The sequence below is a fragment of the Triticum dicoccoides genome, chromosome 2A, assembly GCF_002162155.2.
Source record: "Triticum dicoccoides isolate Atlit2015 ecotype Zavitan chromosome 2A, WEW_v2.0, whole genome shotgun sequence".
Lineage (NCBI taxonomy): Eukaryota > Viridiplantae > Streptophyta > Magnoliopsida > Poales > Poaceae > Triticum > Triticum dicoccoides.
Genome location: NC_041382.1, coordinates 767,868,805 through 767,879,240, shown reverse-complemented (window position 1 = coordinate 767,879,240; position 10,436 = coordinate 767,868,805).

The following is a 10,436-nucleotide window of genomic DNA, read 5'->3' as shown; positions in this document are numbered from 1 at the left end:
AGCTCACAAATTAATTCTGTGACATTGACGTCCAAGTTCTACAACTGATCCGTACAAACAAAAACGGTGGTCCGTTCAATAAAGGAAAATTGGTATAATTAAAAAAAATTGATCAGTACAAGTTAAAAACGGTGGTCCGTTCGGAATAAAAAAAATGACAGAAATTCAAATTGTACAAGTTCAAGTAAAAGGAAACCCCATGCAATTCCAATGGTAAAAGTACAAGTCATAAAATAATAGAAGTCCAGAACATCGTTGTAAAAAATGTTTAGTTCAAAAAAAGAATAAACATCATTTTCTTTTTGAAAAAAAATATCATTCAGTTCGATGATATAAACCATGCAAGTACAAAGCCGACGATACAATAACATTCAGTTCAACAATATAAACCATGCAAGTTCAGGGCTAGGATACAGTAAACCGTTGAAAATTTTACGAGAAAAATATTACCTAAAAAACAGAGCAAAGTCTAGTTAGTGAAAACACGCTTAGTACAAACCCATGCAATCATCAGTACAAGTACCCTTTTTCGGAACCAATGAAAATTACTCTAAAAAAATAGCTCAGTACAAACATACATATATATCAGTACGACTACTCTGTTTTTCACACGACAAAACAGCAGGATCCGTCATGTCGTATTCAAAATTACTCTTAAACGGTTGTGAAGTATAGAAAACGTTTAACATGACTAAGTTTCGCATTTTCGATAGCTATCCAACGGTATATTATTTGCCATATTTCGACAAACTTTTTAAAAAAATCACGATCAAAATCAAATTTGACCGTATTCGAATTCGTTTTTAAACCGTAAGGAATTAGAAAAAAATTTCTATACGAAAAAGTTGCGCATTTTACATAGCTTTCCAACGCCGTATCATTTACGTCAATCCGACAAAACGTTTGCAAAAAATCGCGAAAATACATTTCACCCAAAATTTCACCGTTTTTCAAATTACTTTTAAATCATATAGAATTAGAAAAAATAATACATATATGGAAGATGCGGATTTTCACCAGCTTTCCAACGCCATCTTATTTGTTCAATTCCGACAAACCGTTTGAAAATTGAGTCCAAAATACGATTCACGTTTTCGATTTTGAAAAAAATGGTTTTTTGAAAACTGCTCTTAAACCATAATGATTTTGCAAAAACGTTCAATATACTTGAAATATGGTTGTCAAGAGCTTTCTAACGATATATTACACGCCACATTCTAACAAAAAAATTACAAAAAGTTTTTAAACTAAAGAAGACGATCTGTTAAACACAATTCAAAGCATCAGTTCAACCACTTCGAAAACATCAGTACAACCACCTGAAACTGTCAGTTCAAAAAGGGTAACAGAATAATATTCTGTTACGCGTAACAGAATAGCCCAGATGTATATATATTCTTTTAGGGTGGTTGGCGAGTTACGTCTCGTAATTTCACGTAACTCTATCTCAAGATTTTTCTGTCCGTTAGATCTGAAAAACTCACTTAAAAGTATTATTTTTTAAATAAGGGTATAATAGTCCTATCTGTCCCGCGTTGAAGCATCGAGCGTGCCCACGCCAAGCAAGGCCCAAGACAGTCCATCCCTCATTCCGAATCCTCTCACCCTCCTTGCGGGCGATGCTAACCCTAGAGCCGCCGGCGGCCGCCGCCACTTCTCCTGCCAGCGGCTCCAACCATGACTTCCAGCTTCTCCCGCCATCAGCGCCCCTTCCCCAGAAGGTCTCCTCCTTGGCCCTCGGATTAATCTCCCGCTCCCGCTCCCGTCGGGTCCCTCATGAATCGTGAAACGGCGCGAGCGGGTCCGCGGTGAAGGCACCGAGGCTGCATCCCTGCAGTGCATGCCGCCCGGTGCAGGATCCTCAAGGACGTGGAGGAGCATGGTGGAGTACAACGACAAGGGTGAGGTGGAAGGAGACGCCCTGAGCATTTTTTTGGACGCCGTGAGCATGGAATGACCTTACTGCTCCATCTCCAACATAACTCCAGCTGCTATTGCCAGTTTGGTCTTCTCTTCTACATTGATCCGTTTAGGTATTACGCTTCTATTTGTAGTAAAGAAATTATATTTTTTGCATCTGCTGTCTCTATATCATATCAGTACTATCTGCAGATCCCAACTAATCAAGAGATATGAGGACAGGGAGGATGAAGGAGCCGCAGTTGTAAGTGCTACGGCGGGCGAGCAGGGATGCAACTGGAGATTGGTCAGAGACTGCAACATATTGTTAGCTTCATGAGGTTGGGAGCAACTGGATCTGGACCTCCCCGCAACTGACTAGAAAAGTATGCACAATTTATCTTTATCTGCCTAGTTAATCCTTTAGTTTCTTCCCCTTCATCTAGCTCCTTAGTACTAACTTTCCAAAGCTTCCACTCTAACATAAGGAATTTTCAAGAATATTTAACTACTATATTTGATCTAGCAACTATTAATACCATAAAACTAGAAAAGGATCTCATTGTTTCTGGATAGGGCTATTGCACAAATAAGAACATTGTTAGACAAAAAAGATAAGTGCACTAAATTGTTTCCCTCATAGTCCTAACCACCTTTTTTACCATACAGGCATTGCATAATTTAGCAAGTATATTCTGCAAGATATGTCCGGTCATCCAAATTTCCTGACATATTAATTAACCATTGACTTTTGTATGTTTAATCGAGCGGTCTCTAATGCTTTTTGTTGCTGCTGAAATTCCTTATTTTGCTATTTATCTGTTAGAGCATGCAAGAGTTGGCTTCTAAGCATAGATTCTATAAGATTCGCCACTGTTATTAATAACTAGTTGTTTTTCTCTTTGTGCTCGCTGCAACTAGAATAAATTGGTTACTACCTAACTTACTATAGCTGTGTGGATCATCCAGAGTTCATGCCAATTATAGTTTATTACGATATTAAATATCATGTTGTGACAAACTTACCTGCAGCTGCATCTCATTGACCATTATTTCTGGTCTGTAGGATGAGTGAAAAGCAAGAAGTGTACTATATTTCCGACATGTAGCACCTCATTGATCATTATTTCCGACCTGTAGGATGAGTGATCATTATTTTCAACCTGTCAGGATCATTACTTCCAATCAGCTTAAGAATGTGACCTGTTTCGATGAAAACTTCAATGGTTGATTGCATGCTACATAGCAGGACACTGCAATAGCTAGATTGTTATTGATTTTCTTAGTGACATAATTTTCCTTGTTAGAACAAAAATGGGTAGTGGGTTGAACAAAAATGTGATTCGTTGTCCTCTGTCCTTTGCAGGTGTTGACGATGTTCTCTGAACTCTGATCTCTCTCCCGTGTTTTCAGACAACAATGATCAGTAGTCCTTGGCACAATTTTACTTCTCTGTTTGCAGTCTAAAAGCTTGGAAAAAATGGGGGCCATGAATACCCGCATTGCTCTCATATCATGTCCATGAATGAAAAAGGGTACATAGTGCCATCATTGTTCATCCTCTCCCTTTGTTGCGAGCGTTGTCTGAATCAACTTAAACTTAGCTGACAAAAAGGCTTCATGTCTAGTTTTTCACCAGCCTTCACCTCTGTGCAGTTTTCTTGGCATGGGATCTGGAGGTCTAGAATAGGATGCTTATATATATTACCAACTTTTGTTTATGTTTTTGTGAGCCATGAGTGGACGCACGCGATGGGTGGTCTAGCACAGAACTGATTTGCTACTTCATGATGAGCAGGAAATGATTTGCTGCTTCGTGATGAGAAGATTGAGTGGACAGATGATCCGCATGATGTTCAAGGTTCAGGTTACTGTGGTTTGTGATTCGGTCATGTCCCGAGACTGAGAACGGCTAGCTGCACAAAGGAATCAGGTGTGGAGTTAATGGGTGACGATCATCAATAGAAGTTTTACTAAAATATTGTCACACTTACAACCTATAGTTTACTAAAGCTAACACTTTCATATCAGAAAAAAATACAGTTTAATGTAAAAGCACTGTTGGAGACACGCATGATCCAGTTTAGTGTAAATGATATGTTTGTGCAGGCAACACTCTTTTAAGTGGAAATTTGAAGGGAAAACCAGTATTCGCAAAGTGGTTCAGTTCGAGAGAAGGTTGGAACTTGAGATATATTGGAAATTATAATATGACGATTTGAAACATAGATAAAAAAGATTCTCACATCATTTCATCCTTTGGAGAACAAAACTTGAAGTGAATGTCACTAAGGATACCTTTCATCCTGACCCGTGCGAATATGGAAGACAAAAATTCAAAGCCTACTAACAAAAACTTAAAGCCTACTAATGAACCATTCAACATCATCCTCGTTCTTAAGTTCTCTCTGCGTGCAGAATGATCATACTCGTTCGGGCTCACTAGTACCAAACTTAGAAGGACCCATAAGTATCGCTCTTAGTGGTTCGGGCCCACAAGTATTGATCTTATTAGTCCAAGCCTACAAGCATTGATCTTACTCGTTCAGGGTCACTAGTATTGATCTTTCTCGTTCGGGCTCACTAATATCGATCTTACTCACCAGGGTCCACAAGTACTAATCTTAGTCGTCTGGATCCACAAGAACAGATCTTAGTCCTTCGGACCCAAAGTATCTCTCTTAATGGTTCGGGCCCACAAGTATCCATCTTAGCAGTCCGAGCCTACAAGTACCGATGTTACTTGTTCGGGCTCACTAGTAACGATCTTACTCGTTCGGGCTCATTAGTATCGATCATCTTCACCAAGGTCCACAAGTACCGATTTTAGTGGTTCGGGCCCACAAGTATCACTCTTAGTCGTTTGGACCCATAAGCATCGATCTTAATCGTCCGGGCCTACAACTACCGATCTTAGTCGTTTGGACCCACAAGTACCCGTCTTAGTTGTTCAGGCGCACAGGCATCACTCTTACTCTTTCAAGTCCACAAGTACTGGTCTTACGCATACATGCCCAAAAATACCGCTCTTAGTCGTTTGGGCCCACAAGTACCACTCTCAGTCATTCAGGGCCACAAGCACCGAACTTACTCGTTCAAGCTCACAAGTATCGATCTTAGTTGTTCGGGCCCACAAGTACTGATCTTACTTGTTCGGTCTCACAAGTAACGATCTTACTTGTCTGGGCCCACAAGTACAGTTGTGCTAGTGTGTCGAGACTACCTGTTAAGGTAGTTGTGGTTCCGGATGACTAAGAGCGATACTTGTGGGATCCAGAGTCCTAGTAGATCGAACGATCCATAGTGCTAGTTGTGTACCCATAAGTACCACTATGGCTCGTCCGGGCCACCAATACCTCTCTACGCTATCCAGGCCACCAATACCACTACTAGTAGTCACTCTCAATAACCCTTACCAACAAATACCACTAGAAATCACTCTGGGTCGTCAGGCCCCACATGCACCACTACGAATAACCGTGAGTCGTCCTAGGTCAAAAGTACCACTCTCTGAGTCGTCCGAGCTCACAAGTACCGATCGTAGCTGTTCAAGGTTAAAAGTACTGCTCTTAGTCGTTCGGACTGGCAAGTATAGCTCTGAGGCGTTCAGGCTCAGAAGTATGGATCTCACTCGTTCGAGCTCATAGGCTTACAAGTATCAGTCGTTCATGCCTATAAGTGTCGATAATACAACTTTGAGTTGTAGTATCTATTTTAGGTGATTTCCTTTAGTGACATTATAATGTAGATTATTTATGCCCCGCGGGTTGCCACTGCATCACAAGTGTTTTCCAAGTTTTTGAAACAAGAAGCTCAGCCTCTGTCTAAGGTAGGAACTGATGTATAATTATAAGCAAAATATATGGACTACAGATTGAAGAACAGATGGAAGAAGCAGTTGCTGGTTCCAACTTATGACAAATCATACATATCAAGTTTCCTCGTTTAGCTGCAGAATACTGATAGGGAAATGCATATGTGCAGTAACTTCTTATAGACAAAGTATAGTAATTGCAAAGTAGATGGGTCTTTTCTTTGCCAAATCATCTCTTTCCATATCAACGTGGTGCTGTGATCCTCCACTGATCCAACATAGATGATGACGCCATGCACCATCCCGCGCTTTTCTACCGGCGGTGAGGCTGGGCCGTCTGGCTCCGGCAGCTCCATGTGCCAATTTTTTGCACGTTGGAGGGGTCCTTCATCCACACCTCCACGAGAAGATACTATATCTCACAGCTATGAGAGAGCACTTCCGCCAAATATCTTCCCAGGTAAGGATATGTTGACTGGAGCCTCATCGTATATTTTCCTAGGGAATATAAATTATCACATATACCTTGATCTTCTCCCTCTGGCTCTAATGATGTGCTTTCGTATATGTCCAGGTCTGCAAAATAAAAAACACAGAAATTATGAGATTAATTGTGGTAATCAATTACGTGAAGAACAAAAGAAAAACTTACTAGCTAGTTGTTCTGAGGCTCGACCCTGGAGCAAGAAAAACTGCTCATGTGTAGTCACTCAGGATGCGTCCTCCAGAAATAAAAGCATACTCAAAAGACTCTGTGAACACCGAAGTAAATGCATTTAGAAAACAGTAGTAGCGGTACATATATAATGTGATGCTGGGTTAAACAGAAGTATATAACAAAGAATGGAGCGGCTTCCAGATAAACACGTAATATATGAGAGATTTAATATTTTCTTATGAAGCGAGAGGCACCAAAAATTTTGAGACATAAATATAAAATCATCCTAGTAGATCAACTTCAGTACTGACCGCTACTGCTACTGCTTCTGCAATTCAAGCTATTCAGATAGTTCAAGCTAGCTTGTTGTGGAATTTAGTTGGGCATGACACTGCAATGCAAAGAGTTCAGGTTAGTTGCAATCCAAGATAGGCAAACAGAGCTTTAGAAATTCATCAGAAAGTATGCAGAGACTAAAGGACATGAAGTAATGTAAGCAGAATGAAGTGAGCAAGTTAAATGTGTCTAGCAAACTGGGCATATTTAGTTTCAGAGGATTCCAATCAGTCAGTTCTACCGCTTAATTTCTATGTATGACTTGAAATGTAAATTATGACCTACATGATTTCCTTGTCTTTTAACCACTTATTTCCTTGGAGACTCAACCATTTCCTTTTGATTTAGAATATTTTCTCTTCGGATAGTTCTAGTGATAATTTATTTTACATTTTGAGTACATGAACAGAAGAAAATATTACTTCTTATACTAACCATTTTTATGCTAGATCTGCAATTATGAACTTAGTGACATAAACTCTGTAGCCTACTAGTTACTGTTAATTTTCAACACTTGTAATATTCCTCTTGTATCTCCTGTTATCTAGTACACATATGTGGAGTTTCTAGTGTTCTAGAATTATGTTCGCCACGGAAGCACATCAGTATCATGATTCATGCCATTCTGGTATAAGATGAACTAAACCTTATTCATCAACTCAGCAAATGAAAATACTACATCCTATTTGTACAGATTATGTGCTCTATTATCCTAATGAAACAAGACCTCATTGATGTGTTCGTGTTCCTACTCGAACCTGCAGACCATCCAGAGAATATGCTAATTGGAGAACAAAGGGGAGAACTTGAAGCTTTTATGCTAATTGGAAGAGGGGGTTTACCTTATTGTAGATTGTTACAAATTCTTCTCTGACGCTGCAATCATCTAGTCCTCTTGGATCGTGATCTTGGGGATTCATGTCAGCCTCTTCCAGCGGACCTTGCCGGCGATGGGAATGGTCGGATAGGGGGATGAATTGGTGATGGGAAGAACTGCTGGGGGCCATGGTCGAGGTAAACAACGGCACTGGCTGAGCACGGTGGAGGTAGGCGGGGCGGACATGGGGGAGGTGGACAGCGGCGCCATGGAAGCCACGGAGGAGGTGGACAGAGGCGCTAGGCCGGTCATGGCGCACGTGGACGGCGGCGCTAGGCCGGCCATGGTGGAGGTGGACGGCGGCGACGTGGCCATGGCGGAGCCATGCGGTGGCGATCCCTAATCCCCGCGGCGGCGTGGCCGGCTAGGTAGATACGTGGGTTCAATATGGGCACCGCAGGCTATCGTGTGACGGATTTACCCTTAAAAAAATCAACTGGTCCCACTAAAATTTTGTAACGGTGGGTAATTTCATGTAATTTTAGTTTTGTAACTCCGTGTAACTCCTATTTCCCCACCGTCAGATCAGGGTGGATGGACGGCTCATAAAATCGCCAATCACCATAACAGTTGTAATATATATATACCTAAAACTCATTTTCTAAATATTCCAACCAATAATACATAATTTTAAATATAAGGGAAAAACACAAGTGGAAATAACATGGAATTGGGTGAAAATATAAGTTGATTGATCATTTTTTTCGAAATGTAAGCTGATCAATTTCTTTTTGTTCACACACTTGATGGAATAAAATATCAATATGATAGTGAAATACGTGAAAATAAGTGCATACTTTTTTTGTGGATTAGATATACAAAATCGTACTAGTTTTTTGTGTGTGTGTGTGTGCAGATGCTAGTTCAGTAGTGCTAAAATTGAGACGTACGCGCGCGGAGTTCGTTGGACGCGCCGTATCTTGCCCGCCAAATTTTTTTCATTTTGACGCGAGCTCGCGCAAATTGGTTGTATGCGTGCATCCCTCCCCGACGCGAACTTTTCCCCCGAATCCCAACCCCGTGCCGAGAGCGCCGCTAAAATACCACCAAACCCGCAGCGGCGCAACTCATCCATCGCCAGGCCGCCCGTGCCCTCCTCAAGCCGTCACCGTTGCTGGCAGACGCCGCCGCCGCTGCAGACGCAGGGTGCCGCCGGCACTGCTGCAGATCTTGTTCCCGCGGCAGCTGCTTCAGAGGCAGCCGTCGCCGTTGCTGGCAGACGCCGCCGCTGCTGCCGACGCAGGGTGCCGCCAGCACTGCTGCAGAACTTGCTCCCACGGCAGCCGCTTCAGAAGAAGCCGTCGCGTCGCTGGCGGACGCCGCAGCCGCTGCAGAAGCAGGGTGCCGCTGTCGCTGCTGCAGGCCTTGCTCCCGCGGCAGCCGCCGCCGTAGGTGTACCTTACAGATCTGCCACCCTCAACATCATCAGACGCAGGCGGGGGCCTCCGCCGCTGCAGACACAGTCGCTTCTGCCGCTGCGGTCCTCAACCGACCCTGCCGTCCTCGACCGAGACGTCCTGCAACCTGCCACGTCCGCACACGAGCTTTAACTTCAGAACCAATGCTCGATTAGGTGAGCTCGCATGGCCTTCTTTCCTCATGTTTCTATATGCGTCCTCATGTTTCTATATGCGTCTGATCCATGCAGTTTAGGGATCAATTATAAATTGTCTATCTATCTCGTGATTAAACAAAGATGAAGATTTGTCCTTTGCATTAGTTAATTATAAGGAGAAGTAAACCTATTGGTACATATAAAAATAGGCTAATTTGCTAGCATGTGTACAGTACTCTGAACTGGTAATTTTCTTAACATTTTTTTTGTAAAAACCATTGCTTTAACCTTGTCTAATGTAACAAAATGAAGTTTGTTGGTCCTTTGACGTCTGTACTGTGCTGCCAACTATTCTACCAGGTCTCTAGAAGAATAGCATAGTTGGATGTACAGTGGGTGAAATGAACAAACGAAATATTCTGAAGAGTGGGTGCGCAACATAACAACTTTTCTTGACCATGTTATTCAGATTATGCTTAATGCAGACCGGTTTGGTGTGAGCTGACCATGTTTCTGGCTGTTTCCCTGTGTTGAACTTAAAGTTGTATCTCGGGCACTTATTTTTTCTCTAGTTGTTTTTTGACCCGATGCACATTTTTCTACTGCTATATATACATTTGCCAACTTAGAAATGTGTAATTTTATTTATTTGTTTTTCTGAACCTTACTAATGCATTTTATTTCAATTTACAGGGGGACTTTTTGTGTTGATTAATTGGTAGCAAATGGTTGTTACCAGGAGCAACCATGACAGTTAGCTGTTAGGCCGTGCACTTGGCGATGGTTGTGATTTGTTGTCCTAGTGACTTATATATCATGCACAGTCAATGTATTCGAGGTTACTAATTGGACAATCCAGGTTACTAATTGAAAAATCGTATGTAGATGACAATTTGTGAGGTCTACGTACTGAGTTGAGCTAGATGCCATCTTCTGTAAAGTCTGGTAATATTGTGTCACTAGTAGAAAAAGGGTCAAACGTGAAGCACATTAGTGCCGGTTTAAATTTGAGCCGGCACTAATTGTACTATTAGTGCCGGTTCGAACGGCTATGCATTAATGCCGGTTCGTGTTGAACTTTTAGTACCGGTTCGTGCCACGAACCGGTACTAAAGGGGTGATGGCAGGCTGGCGTCAGGCCGGGGCCCCACGATCACCTTTAGTACCGGTTCGTGTCACAAACCAGTACTAAAGGACTAACCTTTAGTACCGGTTTGCGCCATGAACCGGTACTAAAGGGATCTGACCTATAGTACCGGTTTGTGACACAAACTGGCATTATAGGGCAATTTTCAAA